Source organism: Centroberyx gerrardi, chromosome 19 (genome assembly GCF_048128805.1).
Source record: "Centroberyx gerrardi isolate f3 chromosome 19, fCenGer3.hap1.cur.20231027, whole genome shotgun sequence".
NCBI classification, from domain to species: domain Eukaryota; kingdom Metazoa; phylum Chordata; class Actinopteri; order Beryciformes; family Berycidae; genus Centroberyx; species Centroberyx gerrardi.
This window is the reverse complement of record NC_136015.1, coordinates 3642315-3657589: the sequence shown is the minus strand read 5'-3', so window position 1 is coordinate 3657589 and position 15275 is coordinate 3642315. Positions and strand designations below refer to the sequence as shown.

The 15275-nt window shown below is 40.5% G+C and overlaps 1 protein-coding gene across 1 annotated transcript in view; it reads left to right on the top strand.

Moving 5' to 3' along the window:
* Positions 1–15000, top strand: part of asns (asparagine synthetase) — a 35406-nt gene extending 20406 nt beyond the window's left edge. The window contains exon 13 of the transcript XR_013507480.1: positions 14972–15000. The gene's annotated coding sequence lies outside the window, so the exon portion shown is untranslated. The remainder of the gene's footprint in view (positions 1–14971) is intronic.
* Positions 15001–15275: the final 275 nt, after the last annotated feature.

Sequence of the window (15275 nt, the reverse complement as noted above, 5' to 3'; positions counted from 1 at the left end):
GAAAAGCTGTTTGTTTAAGAGAAGGGTGTTCACAGTGAACAGAGGGATACACTGACACACCAAGTTCAGTGTCCACGCAACTCAATGAGTACTTGATTGCTCAAGTGCTTTTATTCCATTAACAATAAATTCCTTTTATTTACCCATGTGCTATTGGCAAATGCAAATGTTTTCTCTGGGGAAGGGTGGACTACGGTCTTTCTCCTGTATGGGAAATGTCATTCATCCGTCCATTCAATGAATCAAAGATGCAATACAAATTTACATCAACAGACGAGTGTTTGAAAAGGACGCTTTACTTTGATTAGCTATATTAGATATACTTGACCTGGATATTCAGTATGTTGTATCATCATCTTTTCTGAGATTTAGGAGCTAAAAGCATGTAGGTCAAATTGTGAACATGATAATATCGCTTTGCCTATGTACTTCCCATCACGCCTAATTGTGGGATTCATAACCTGCATATATTTTACCAGCGTTGTTCTGGATATCAGACATAATACAGAAAGCAAAGCAGTCCTGTGAAACTTCTCAGAGGTCCTTTCTGAGCAGGTGGAGAGAGGAAGGAATCGTGGATGGCTTTACACTAATATTCATTACTTATCTCTGCCAGGGGGATCCGTGGTCACAGAGCCACTCTGGACTGGAATTTAATCATCCTCACAACTGTGACAGCTCATCCAATTAACAGACGGAAGGGGGAGGTGAGGAGAGAGAGAGAGAGAGAGAGAGAGGTGATGGAGAGAGAGCTGTTGAATCCATGGGAGAGAGTTACCACGGGGGAAGAAGATTGAGAAGAAAGACGTAGGAGGTAGAAAGAGCAGGGAGTCATGGGAGGGACGGCTTAGAGGAAAAACAGATATGCAGATTATTTGGAGAGAGCTGGACAAATAGGACATCAGTCTAGAGAGACCAAGAGATGTTTGTGGTTGTTACTGCTGTGTGTGTAATACAATCAGCTGGATTCCCTAGTAAGTCACTGTGGACACTCTTCTCTCTAAGTTTGATAAGGGTGTCGAGGACCAAATGGGACTTTGAGATTAGAGTTGTAGACTTGATTTATATCATGTTATGACTGCTGCAGATATAATGCATGAATACATTTGAGGAAAAGTTGATTTTGTGCATGGAATGAATCCAAAGCAGATCATTTGCTGGCGGAGATGGCAGACATGGTGCCAATGGTTAATGCATCAGTGAGTTAAACGGGGAAATCCCATGTGTAGTGGGGAGTAGTAATCTGCAAATGCAGAATTATTATTAAACATTCAATTTATATTCATATTAAAATAGCCTACAGTAGTTGCTGAATGAAACCAAAGTCATTAAAAAATGAATTATCAGATTGGAAGAATACATCTTACAATGCTCTTGAACACATCATCAGTTATGTAACCTGGGGTCATTGGGTGTTTCGGGTCTTTCCACATCAGACACCCTCGCCCAGGTGACCCAGCCATGGTTGATCAGACCGCGACTTGTGTTCAAGAGGCATTATGCTGCAGATCCCCATGGACCTCCCCTCCTTATCCAAAGCCATGTTGAAGCTTTCTCCGCTTCCTCAGTGATGTTGCAGATGGCTCTCCTCCTCCTCACTCCAGTGATGCCCAGAGCGCTGAAGGCTTTGTAGAGGGATTGGCCAGCAAAACTCCTGCAGCCAATCTCAATAGGCATACACCTTGCCTTCTAGCCCTGTAATCGACAGTCGTTGACCAGTCCTTCGTACTTCGCCCTCTTCCTCTCATAGGTGTCCTCCAGCCGATCCTCCCACGGCACTGTCAGTTCCAGAAGGATGATGTTCTTGGTTTGCTCCAAGACCAGGAGGATGTCTGGTCTCAAGGTAGTCTTGACGATGTGCCGTAGGACCTGTACTTGTTTCCCCAGGTCAGCTGTGAGCTGCCAGTCCTGCGCAGTCGCCATGATCCCTGCCGATGGTTTGCCTCTTGAACCTAGATGTTCTCCAGCCCTGATGAAGGCGATCGTCTGGGTGGTGGGCTGTACTCACTTGCTGCTGTTGATTCCTGCGCAGATCACTTCTGTGACGGTCTTCAGCACCTGATCATGGCGCCAGCAGTACTGGCCCTCTCCAAGAGCTTTCGGACAGCAGCTCAGGATGTGCTCCAGGGTTCCTCTCCTGGAGCACCCACCTCGCTCAGGCTCCTTCCTGCCTCATCCCCACTGTTCTGCTGGACCTCTTCTCCTCCACAGCTGCTCTCACCTCCTCCTGCACCAGCCTGCGTCTCTCCTTCCTCCTGGTAGTGTCGTCCCTGGGGGTTGAGAAGGTTCCCAGACCGGCTCTTCCCCAGGTCACCGTTCCCACCAAGACACTGTGGCGCAGACGACCTCTGGACGGCCTCCTCGGCTCTCCACTTCCTCCTGGTCTTGACCACTATCCCAGCCTGGGATTATCAGTATATTGTTGTGATGATCATAAAGGCCTCCAAAAGCCTTCCTCCCTCAGGTTTACATGACCAATAAACCCATTCCTGTATTTTGGTCAATTTTTATGCTCCTAGCCTCATATGTAATGTAATGTTGTAAGACACTGTAAAATGAAAATGGTGAGAAATTGTGGGTACTCAACTTCAGAACCACTTTCCACATTCTTCTAAGGATTTTTAAGTTCTTCTGGTGCAATCCTTTGGCTTGACTGAGCTTTTGACAGGTTAAGTCATCCATTATGAAATTGTGTTGGGAATCAGGACCCAAAGTGGGTCTCAGGGGGTCACTAAATGACAGGAGTGCTACTAGTTTTTATTACACTGTGTTCCAAGGACAGGGTAAATTTACAATCTGGATCCACAAATTTAAGCACCCCTGAGACCAATACAAGAGTTTGCGCAGGAGGATCAACAAATACTGATTGTTTCTTGGTACACTGACTTACCCACATGACTCGTCATCTGGTGGTGTTTAACTTGTGAGGTTTATAGACACCCAATTATGATTGTTGCCATGTTTATCTCATACCAGTGGTGTTGTTAGCGTTAGTGGTGTTGTTAGTGTTAGTGTTGCTCAAAATACAGACCGCATTTCCCGCCAAATCTGACCTGGTGGCACACAATGTAAATGCAGTGTAGAGGCCAGTAGAGGCTGCCAATCTTCTCAGCAATGGTCCCATTTGTTCACTATAATATATTGTTAATTACACTAATGTCTCAAAATTAATGTGGTAACAATTTATTGATGTTAAAATGATACATGTAGCACCTTTAATACAAAACAACCCTATGAGACTTAATACAAAACAACTCTGAAGACTAGAAGTCTTTTCAAATGTACTCTTGTACTCTGTGGGCATAATAGGTTCACTAGATTTTGCACAGCAGGGGCTCATGCAGGTAATTTTCCAGCCTGAGCACCTTGATGGCAGTGACAGATATGCTGCTTCTACACTGTTCTTCCAGTTTATAAGCTCTTTTTCATGGCAAGAACTGCTCCATTAAAACAAGAATTAATGAGCATTCCACTGCTGTTGAAAAGTGAAAGAAGGACCAGTTCATGTTTAGTGCTTCATCATTTTTTGCATAATGTATACATTTTTTTTGTTCAGGACAGCGTTACCATCATTCAAATTCTGATGGGGAGACAGAAATATTGTCACTTTTGCCTTCTCTCCTGTGTTGCTATTATGGAACAGCATGGTAGTCCTATACATAACAAATATTCAGATTATTCAGTTGTTTGTTCCCATCAGCACACTGTTAGACAGCCAATCCCAAAGAAAGAACATTAGAAAAGATTCACCATCAAAGAACCTTTACAAACCTTTACCTTTTCTAACCTTTTAACTGACTGACTTAACTGAATCCGCCAAATGAAGTCATTAACATAAAAATATTTCTGTGTGTGTACTGTAGCCTCACTCTGATTTAGACACTCATGTGTATTCATACAGGTCAGTGCGTGACATGACCGTTGTACTAAAGATGAAGATAATGCATGTGGCAGCTGCATTTGCTCAATTTTAATTTTAGTATAAAATATAATAGAGCAGGCCATTAATACAAACAAAAAGGCAGGCTATGTGTAGAGCTGTGGTTAATCCTTCCTGTAAGTGGTACTTATGAATTGAGTTGGATTTATTGTTCACTGACACTTCTTTAAAGTCATTGTCAGAGTTTTTCCGGAATCTTTTTTTTATCCAGGGAGGATTTGCTGAGCATACGTGCTCCTTTTACATTCATAAAATTATATATGTTCACCCTGCCCAGTATAACCAATCTCCTACTGGTGGCCACTGAGCATTTCCACTGGAGCAACTGGTGTAGTGCCATACTCCAATGGTTCCCAAACTAGGTTGTGGGGGCCACCAGGGGTCCTTGAGACGGTCCCATAGTGTCCCCGGCAAAAGAAGAATTTAATTTCACCATTATTTCACTCTCTTAAAAGTTTGATTGGTCCCAAGGAGTCCTACCTCGGAAGATATTTGTTGTCAGATATGACTTGGTACAGGAACACAAAGTGAGAATGTGTATGGTTGACTGTGTTGATCAGATTTTTCACTCTCCCCACTGCTGTCATCCCCCCCATCTACACTAAAGACAGCTTTTAAATTCTGTACCAAGTGATATCTGATAACAAAAATCTTAGGGTTCCTTGGGACGCAGTCTTATCAAATGGAGGTCTACGGTCTAATGTGTATCTAATTGGGATTCTGTGATCTTAAAAAGTGTTGGAGCCCTGCCTTGATCAAAGGCAACTCAGTGGTAGCTGTTGAGAGACAGCATTACTCATTCACCTTTTCTGCCATTAGTCTCCCAGCTGATGTTGGAATTCAAACCACAATACCTTCTGGTCACAAACCTGCAACTTTCACATTTAGCTGTCAAGTTCTGTCAATTCTCTAACCAAGGGCTCAGTCAGTCGCTTGGAGAATAAAAACAAAAGATTAAAAACACACCACCATTACCAGGTTTGTGAGTTTGACTTGGGAATGGTGCAGAAATTCAGGAAGTGTAACGTTGGACATTTGATAAATGGCCTTTGATCGTCTTTGGATTCTGACCAAAACTTGCTCTGTTCCTTTATGGCTGAATGACTCCCTTTGCTAAGAGTTTGGTTGCCTGAACAATGCAGTGACCTTCTGATAGAGCTGGTCCCCTGAGCTCCAGCTGCATCTAGGTAATGGACATTCACTTGTGGGCGGGTGGCCAATGTGAAAGGAATACTGATAACTGACTGTCTGAGACACAAGGAAGAAACAAGCTTTACCATATATTGAAAATACTTCTCCTCCTTTGATAGATAGCAGGCAGGCAAGGATGTGTAATACATTTAAAGCCACACCAGTGATGCTGAATTCATCCTTTTAGGTGCCAAAGTCAAATTTTGGAGCACAGTGACATCAAGTAACTCTTTTTCCTGTCTTAACAGTAGTTGCAGACCAGATGTGATTTCACAAAGTGAATAGTTCACCTCTATTCATCGTCTATAAGAAGTGAATAACCCCGTTATACTGTGTGCGGATTGGTGGCAACGCGACGTGATTAGAAAAGTTGAAAAAGTTTATTTATTCATTTTCCATACCTGCTTATTCCAATTCAGGGTCACAGGGGGGCTGGAGCCTATCCCAGCATGCATTGGGTGGAAGGCAGAGAAACACCATGGAAAGGTCGCCATCACAGGGTTAACACATACACAGACAAACACATACAGACACACCAACACACTCACACCTATGGGCAGTTAAGAGTTGAATCACTTGATTTGCTTGTCTTTGGACAGTGGTTAGAAAACCCAAAGGCCCAGGGCCAAGAATTGAAACCAGGACCTTTTTGCTATAAGGAAACAGCTAATCACTGAGCCACCTGAAAATGTTTTAGATTATGCAAATTGAAATTCGCGGCGCAAGAACCATTCACATTTGAGCAAAAAGCTGGAGAATGGTGGCCTTCATGATTTGTAACGTTAGTGGAAGTAGCCTAAAATTCTTTAGTTGCTAACTTTAGCTCTTGTAGGCTAAACAAGTCATGTTAGCTTGCTAGACTTCTATCCCATCACATCCAAATAGCTGTATCCAGTTAGCTAGCTAGCTTGCTAGAGTAAAGCAAACTATCAAGAGTATGTTTTCCATACGTATATGGATTATATTAGGGCAAAATGAAATGAGAAGAAAATAATAAAATACCAAATCAGTCTACATAAACAGTGTTAAACAAACTGAGAATTTGATTCAATGCTTGTCCCCAAAAAACGCCTACCAGCGACGAGTTTGATAAAGAGAAGCTATACAAAGTGAAGTGGTCTCACTTGATCTGCATGTAGGAACACCAAGTGGGGAGGTGGGGCTTGCTTGCAGTTTGCTTGCAGAGGCACTGTAACAAATTGATGTAGAGTTATGCTGTGCTTCACATCAACTTCAGTTACAATTGTTACCAGCCAAATGTCAAGTACACCTATAGAACTGGATGATTAATACAGGAGTGCGGCAATGAAATCATATTGTGTAGCAAAAACAGCTGTTATTCTTTTTAACACTCCTACACAAACACACACACATACACACTCAAAATGAAGAGACTTCACTTCAGTGAAAGAATAAAACAATAAAATAAAATGACAAAGAAAAAAAAAAAAAAATCAAAATAAGTAATTTCTATTAAGTAATTTTATGATTATTATTATTATTATTATTCTTATTTTCTCTTAAGTGATTCTATTTTTGTTTTCTCCTTCGTTGCTCAGTATGTTTTACACTCCAGCTCACAAGTGCCTCCATGGTTTTCATGGAGTTGCTTGAAGAGATTTCATGTGTGAAGGTGCCACCAAGGCTATAGAGACATTTTATTTTCCTTGGACATTATAAGAATGAAATCACACTGTGTAACATCTGGAAGGCTCCCGTTTGCTTGTATCCTTCCTGTGCCCTTCCACACCACACACACCCACACCCACACCCACACCCACACCCCCACACACACGTACACGCGCACTTTAAAATCCTACGGGAATGCTATTCCATTAACAACCACCTGAGTTCAGTGAAAGAATGAATCACCCTGGCTTTTAGACGTTGCCTAGGGGTGATTTCCATTCAGTAGTGGCGAAAGCTTCGTTTAAAGGGATTTTAATCATGACGGTCTACCTGGGCTGGTGGAAAATGACAGCAACGAACACGTCGGGTCTAATCACCGGCTCTGCAAAAGCACTCTCTCATTGTCACTCTCATTTCCAACGCGACCCAGGCCTCACCTCTCACCCCCTTCCTCCTGTACTTCACTTCAAGCATGCTGACACGTGAATACAGGAGGTATTAAAATGCTCCGGGGGTTCGCGCCATTGACCACTACAGCTACAGATAGATCCTTAAGGCGACGTCCTGCCTTAATAAACCCTTTGTGTTCCTCTTTCCGTTTACTGCTGGAATAAAATTTGGAAGAGATTTGTCAGAAGAGTGCTTGGTAAGTGTAAAGTGGAGCGATATATATTGATTAGATAAGTTAGAAGGTTTTCCGTGTTTTATTGGTTGCCTGTTGCAATTCAGAATTTCCGCCACTCGGCCCTGAACAAACAGCAGCAGCAGGAAGTAATAAAGTGTATCCACACATGACCAATCAGGGTGTGAACTAGGGCTTGACCGATATGGGTTTTTTAATTTAAGCTGGCTGAATTTTTTGTGCTGATATTCAGTATTTTTAAATTTGAGCTTTTTCATGCTAAAGAATTACAAGTATCCAGTGTTTCCCTCAACATTTTATTCTTGGCAGGGAGGAAAAGTCTTTGAAACGGCATTTAGGCCATCATAGGATACTAAAACTCTCCATTGAAACTATAATGATAACGATAATACAACATATTCATGCATACTTGTGTGGAATCCGATCAAAATGTCTCATTAGAATCAAATCAGGTTATGTTCTTCCCATAGACAACCAGTGTAGTATTGATCAATTCTACAATAAATATGTAATCAATCAAACTGCATCATATCCATCATATCAGAGGTCAATATCGGCCCAAAATATTGGCAAATAGATATATCGGTCTAATCCTGGTAGGAACCAGCATTGCCTACAAATGAGCACAAATTAAGTTCTGCATCTCTGACTCAAACTGGGATCAAAATAGCCGTTTGGCATCCCCAGCCAGGCTGAATGACTGCAGCACTCAGTGAAGTCACGCTGTCGTCTCCACTAGCAATGACGAAGAGGACGAACCCCAGACATTATCAATCACACTCAGACAGGGAAATACACAGGAGCTCCCTTGGCACCTACTACCACTACTACGCTATTAGAGAGAGAGAGAGAGAGAGAGAGGGAGGGAGGGTGTGGCCTTCATTCATTCACTCCAGTTGCCGCAGTCTTTAACTGGATTGCGTATGACATTAAAACTCTTACGTCAGTACAGGGAAAAGCAGTCAGGATGTTTAAGCGTTCCAGTAATTGACAACCACTAGTGACTTTTTGTACTTCGTCTCTTTTTGTATTCTTAAAGCCCACTCAAGTAGAATGAGAAATCTTTTTGGCTCGCGGATGCTTTCGGAGTATTGAACCCCCGTCAGCGCAGGTTGAAATGTGGGCTGCATACCAAGAGGGTCGTGTTGTCCAATCTTGTTAATGAATTAAACAACAATGCTGCTGTCGCCTGAATGCTTATCCAAAGTCAACTCAAAGAGAAAAACTCATGGATGCAAATGCATTTTTTTTTTAAATGGGATTTGTTTGATGTTTTTTATAGGGCTATACAGTCTGTTCATACAATTTACTTGACCTATAAAGTGAACTTTCAATTCAAGTACAATAAAATGAATTATGAGGTTTTCATTCAGGAGCTTTGCAATAAGGTGAACTGAAAAAGTGGGGTATTCTCTTTTCAGTGCTCAAATGTATAATATTCAATAATAATAATACAATTTTAATTAAATATGAAACTATAATAAATCTTTCAAGGTAAAAATGATATTGAGTCTCACTGCATCCTCAGTCCAGATCAATACATTTAATATCTTAATTCATTCTAAACAATTTACAAATGATTATGCTGCAATTATCAATATAATTAAAATGAAGCACATCACATGCATCGGTTTGGCCATAGAAATCACTTTCTCACTAATTACAAATTATAGCCTGCCGCCCTTGCTTTTCAAGGACATCCACCCACTTGTCAGCTGAAGTATCCGCTGTATTATACGCTAATCTTTTTTGCGCTCGGACTGGAGGATATGTCTTCGGCTTGCCCTTTTCTTTATGCATGTACAGGGCAAGGTCCCCCTCTGGAGTATTTTACCTTGAATAGTGGGGAGATTTTTGTCAATATCTGATTAAGGACAGTGCCAGTCTCTGGCTCCAATGTTACTCTATCTTGAATATTTTCTGTCAAGGTTTCATGTTCACATTCCATGAAAAATACCATGTCCTAAAGGCCACAAGATGAATTTGCTTTCCAGAGGTATCATCCCACAGTAGTTTTGTGGCTCGCTCTCTTTCTTAGTTTCTCTAATGGTGACACTGGCTATGTTTACATGCACAGAGTAATATACTTGCTGTGTTTTTGACCATACTCTGGTTAAGATCTTATTGAGTCTCCCTGCTGCCATGAACAAACCAGTTAAAGGCATACTGAGCAGGATTTTCCCCCTTGAAATAGCATAAACTCATCCAAAAATTATCCTCAATCATTACTTATGGCCCATTGGTAGTGTGTGACTGTCTGTGTCTACAGAGAGCCTGCCTTCTGCCTGGATTTTCTTATTTCTGAATGTTCGGGATGTTTCTGGGTGTCAACCTTTTGGCAGCAGGTGTGTTCACCTGCAACCAAAACCACTGCTGAATCCTTTTATATCTAAAAGCCTCGCTGGCTACGGTAGCGGTCCAAACTCTGCTACAGAGTAACTGGTCAGTTCTGGTCAGAGCTAGTGTGTGTCGTGAGCTGGCAACTAGCTACTGTTGTTAGCGTAGCTTCGTTGTAGTAGAAAAGCTGAGATAGCTAGCTAGCTAAGCTAACCGGCAGCTACCTGTCCAACTCTGCATTGCTCTTCCCCCCAGACAAGGCTTTTTACAAGCCACAACCAGCAAAATCCTACTCAGTATGCCTTTAACATAATAGTAGTATCTTACTTCTAATACAGGGCAAAGAAATGATGCCAATAGTAACAGTAATAGTAGGCTACGTAGGCTAATGCTTGTTGCCATGTATTCTCTTGACATTAAAATTAGTGTGAGACAAGAGTGAGTTTGCACTGATGGTGAAAACCAGAAGTGAAAGTTTCCATGCCACAGTAACCAGTTTAATATGGGAATAACCCATAAAATTCAGATAGAACCTTCTAATTCCAAGCGCATGAATTGGCGCCTCAGAAAGATAGCGTTACCTCAAGCCAAAGATGAGCAGAGGACTACCTGCAAGCAAACAACAAGCAGTAGAGTATACAGTAAAGTGATTTGTGGCATATGTGTGCATGGGTCACACAACAGAGCATGGCTTTGAAATAATAATTGTTCTTAGAGCAAAAACTGCTCATTATGTAACAGATAATTACAGCTGATAAAAGAAAGCAGACAACCACTTGTTAAATAGTCCTTGATATTTGTGTTTTTAGCAGCTTTCTTTGTTGGAATGATGTTGTTTATGGACTTTCTTTAAAGCTGTAAAGAAAATAAATAAATCTATGATGGAACATTTCAAAGCTCATGTTTTCACCAATTTTATTTATTCAGTTCTCTGGACATTTGGAGATTTAGAGAGGCTTAGATAAAATGAGCTAAAGGACTCAACTTTCCATTCTACAGTAGCAATAGGAAATCAGGCTTCAGCAGTTGAACTGATTGGAGAGGGTGAGGGGAATAAATGCTGCTGTTTTAGTGGAGGCTATAGACATAAAGCGTGATCTGTTGCTCCCTCCTGGGGCATTGCCTCCTGTATGTTGACATAAAAAGTTCATTTCCTGGTTAGATGATGAGTCTGAGCACATGGTAGTAACATAGGTCTACTAAACAAAGAAAGCTGCCCGAGTTTATAGTTTGGTCTGTAGGCTGGGAGGTGATTGCCCAGCAAGATTATGGAGGGGGGATTACGGGTGGAGTAGCTTTATGAGTAATTCAATTACCCATAAAAGTAATGTCATATTTTAGCGCGCAACAAACGGAAATTACCATCCTTGTTCAATCATGTCGTTTATCACTTGGTGGGTCATTATAATGGCCATTAGATCTGATCATAGTGTTGGATGGTCTATGTCAGAGTGTGTCCTGTCTATCTCAGTGACAAGAATCAGCAAGAAGACAAACAAACCTATCAGTTGAGTTTGTTTGGGTGGTTTTAGCTGTTCACTACGGCAGCGTATTGATGTCACAGTGGGAGAAAAATATAGGCTCAGTATCTCGTTATAACGAGATCTTTTTCTCGTTATAACGAGATCTTTTTCTCATTATAACAAGATATTTTCACGTTACAATGATATCTTTTCTCGTTACTACGACATACCAATTTATCTCATTATAACGAGAAACGTTTCTCGTTATAATGACATACCAACATATCTCGTTATAACGAGATATTGATTGTGTCAGGATGAGTTGAGTTGACTGTATTAGCCAGCTGGCTGCAGTGCTGAGCATTGTGAAATGTTTGTGCAGTTTATTAAGAGATTACTGTGTGTGTGTGTGTGTGTGTGTGTGTGTGTGCATGCGTGTGTGCGTGCGTGTACGTGTAGGTGCGTGCTCATATGTGTTTATGGTATGGATCCATGTAACATGAAGCCCCCCTGTTTGATTGTTGCTGAGTTGTCTCATTCCATGAGTCTAGTCAACTTGATTAAATCGTGTAAACGAGCCATTCTCAATTTCTCCGATGTCCATAGGCTGTTTTCTCATTAGGCTATAGATCTTTTTCTCATTATAACATTTGAAAGTTTCTTGGTATCTAAATGTGGTATCTTCTTGGTATCTTATAACGAGAAAAGTTTCACGTTATAACGAGATAAGTTGGTATGTCATAATAACGAGAAAAGATGTCATTATAACGTGAAGATATCTTGTTATAACGAGAAAAAGATCTTGTTATAACGAGAAAGGTTTCTCGTTATAACGAGATACTGAGCCAATTTTTTTTCCCACTGTGGCATCAATACAGTAGTAGTTCACAGTGAAAATCTTTTTTCAAATGTCAAAGCGTGATTTCCAACCGACCCGCTGATTAATTAAACCCATTTTGCGAGTGTATTGATTAGAATCAGCATCTGCATCTTTTAAACATGGGATCATGGGCCAAGATCGATATCTCCTGCGCCACTTTAGGCTAAGATCAACTCTTTGAAATCATGATTGATGATTTTTAAGTGATTTACGCAAGAACTGATCCACTAACCTGATGTGAAGCCTAACTCAAAGTAATGACAATAAAAGGTCTTTGCGTGATCTTTGTGTTTGCATTTGCCATATCTAAAGCAACAGTCATATGAAAGGCAGGAATAGTAGTTGTGTCCAGTTAGTGGCTTCCAGTTAGCAGACCAGGAAGGCTAGAAGATTCAGGACTTGAATTAATGTCCAGTAATTACTCCATGCATGTAAACATATCCAGAATCATCATCGTCAGAGAAATTAAAAAACTAAAAGATAGCCAATGGGATGATACCTCTGGAAACCACATTCATCTTGTGGCCTTTAGGAAGCCCTTCCAAACCATCAGTCTACTTCACATTAATATTCATCACACCAATAGGTTAGCATCATGTCAAGCGCATGCTGTTGATCATGATCGTGATGTGACCTCTTCTCTTTCAATAATGGAATGCTTTAGTGTTCCTCTGATGGATTGTTATTATTAATAATCATTTCTCCTCCGTGCTTTGGAGAGGCTGGGATATGAAAAGCTTCAGCTGCTTCAATATTGCTCTCCAACAGCATTTTGAATTCATGCAAAACACTATTACACCTGTTTATGGCAGGACTGTATTCAGAATGAGTAGCAAAATCGCTTACATTAGCCTGGACATTTTTATACTCCTACATTTTGTCTGGGCGCTTATGGACGTCTTTGGTGCTCTTTAAATAGCAACATAGATGGGACATAAAAGAGTAGATACTGTACATACAGTAAGGGACAATGCTTGAATGATGATGTCAAGAGGCATGATACATCATGATATCATATAATTGTATAAATAAATCTTTTGCTACTCTGTATCACTGATTGATATAACACAGTAGTGATTCAACCTATATCCAGTTCATGAAAGCTTTAACATTTGCTGTTCTAAACAGCCGGTGTGTGGTAGCTCTTTACTGGGAAATCTTCTCTGCTGCGTTTTACGTTTCCAGTTTGTTTGGAATAAATAGAAGAACTGGGTAGTTAACATGAGCAGTGATAGCCACCATGGCTGAACAGACAAAGAACAGAGCACCACCTACAGAAACTCAAACTTCATCAACAGAAAATCCAAGGAGAAAGACGTCACAGTACTGGACACACTGTTTGATTGACAGTGGATCTCTGGGAAGAGCAGTGCAGAAACACCACAGCAATGAAAGCTGAGCACCAAAGATGGAGACAGAATAAAACAAAAAAGTATTTTGCAGATTACCACTTTAGCAAGATGAAGAGTATGACATGATAGATTTTCATCATTTTCAGAGAAATGACTTACAGCAGTTGCATTTTAAATGGGCTTAACCACATTTGAGTCCTCAAGTCATAGCTAGTCAGCCTAGATGCCTCACAACCTGTAATCCAGTTTGCCACAGGCCCCATTAATTTCATTCCCTCTCGCCTTTGAAAAAACATTTTTAAATTTGTGTGTTTGGCACCTTCCCCATAGTTTCATTGTATAAGGTGCTAATGTTGACGCTATTAATCATTGCTGCCATTCAGGATGCCATCATCCAAGCCATTTGGGTGAGCGTGAGTATTCATTACTTAATGCACCCTGTTCATCCTCACCCCTTTCCCACAGAAGCTAAATGACTCATTGGGTCTCACAGGCGCAACTCAGGCTCTGCTGTAATTTCTGATAACGGAGCTGCTTTTATCCATTCCATCATGCTTTTCCTTGTCATCGCTCTGCCCAGAAAGTCCTGGGAGGCTTATTAGATTCGAAACTGTACCCCGACGTTTTGTATCACACGAGAATATGAGATCATTGCAAAAGACAAAGATTACCTTTCACTTATTTTCAAAGCTATTGTTTAAGGATAAATAGATTGTGCACCATTCCTTTCTTGGCTGTGAGATCAGTTTTCAGGGCACATGCAGATGCTATAATTTCAGCTGTTGAGCTCCACTAAATGTATTAGAATTACAGCCCATATAGAGTGGTGCATTGTGTACTGACAGTAAAAAAGCTTTTAAGATCCTCTCTCTCCAGAACAGGATAATTACAGTGACAAGAAAACATATGTGAAGCCCCTGCTATTTTTTTTTGGCCCTTTTGAATACAAAAATATTTGCCCATCTTTTAAAGCAGTATCTCAAAAGAGCATAAGCGTGTTGTCTTTCAATCATCAACATTTTTTAGACTATTGTTATTGACGCTTGCAAATTGGCAAAACTACTTCTTGAAAAGTATGACACAGAAAACAGTTTATATGCTTGGACTGCCATGGATATTCTCAACAGCCAATATATTTGATTGACTGTTTTTTAAATCAAATAGAGTCACTTTATTCTACATGAAATGAATGAACACTAAGCTAAATGATTGTTTTTGGCAAATTTTTATAAAAACAAATTGATGTATTCGATGTATCTGATGCTATCTGATATAATGAAATGATTGATGTATTCTATTACTATTTTGCTGCTGCAATAGCCCAATTTCCCCATGGGGATCATTAAAGTTTCATCTAATATAATCATCTAATCAAACTGTGAGTTTGAAAAAATGACAAAAGATGTCTGCTCTTGCACTTAAACTGTAGTAGTCCTGGTATAAAAATGTGAACCATTATTAGTAAAATCACATTTATTCTCTGGCACAGTGGAATTCAGTATTAGCTTAATCTTTTTGTCTCAACGTCTGGGTCAGCGATTCTCAACCTTTTTCATATCAAGGACCTCTAATTTAGTCCACATTAGACCCCCATTTGATGAGATTTTGTCTCTTGGACCCAAATCTGAGAATATTTTTATTGTTAGATATGATTTTGTCCAGAATTCCATGACTATCTGTATTGTAGGTAAAGAGAAAACAGTGAAACTATGATCAAAACAGTCATTCTTCTACATTCTCTAATTGTGTTAACTTGTCTTCTTGTAAATTAAATAATGGTGAAGTTTAACAATTCATCAATTTGCTGGGGACCCCCTGGAACCCCCTCAAGGACCCCTGG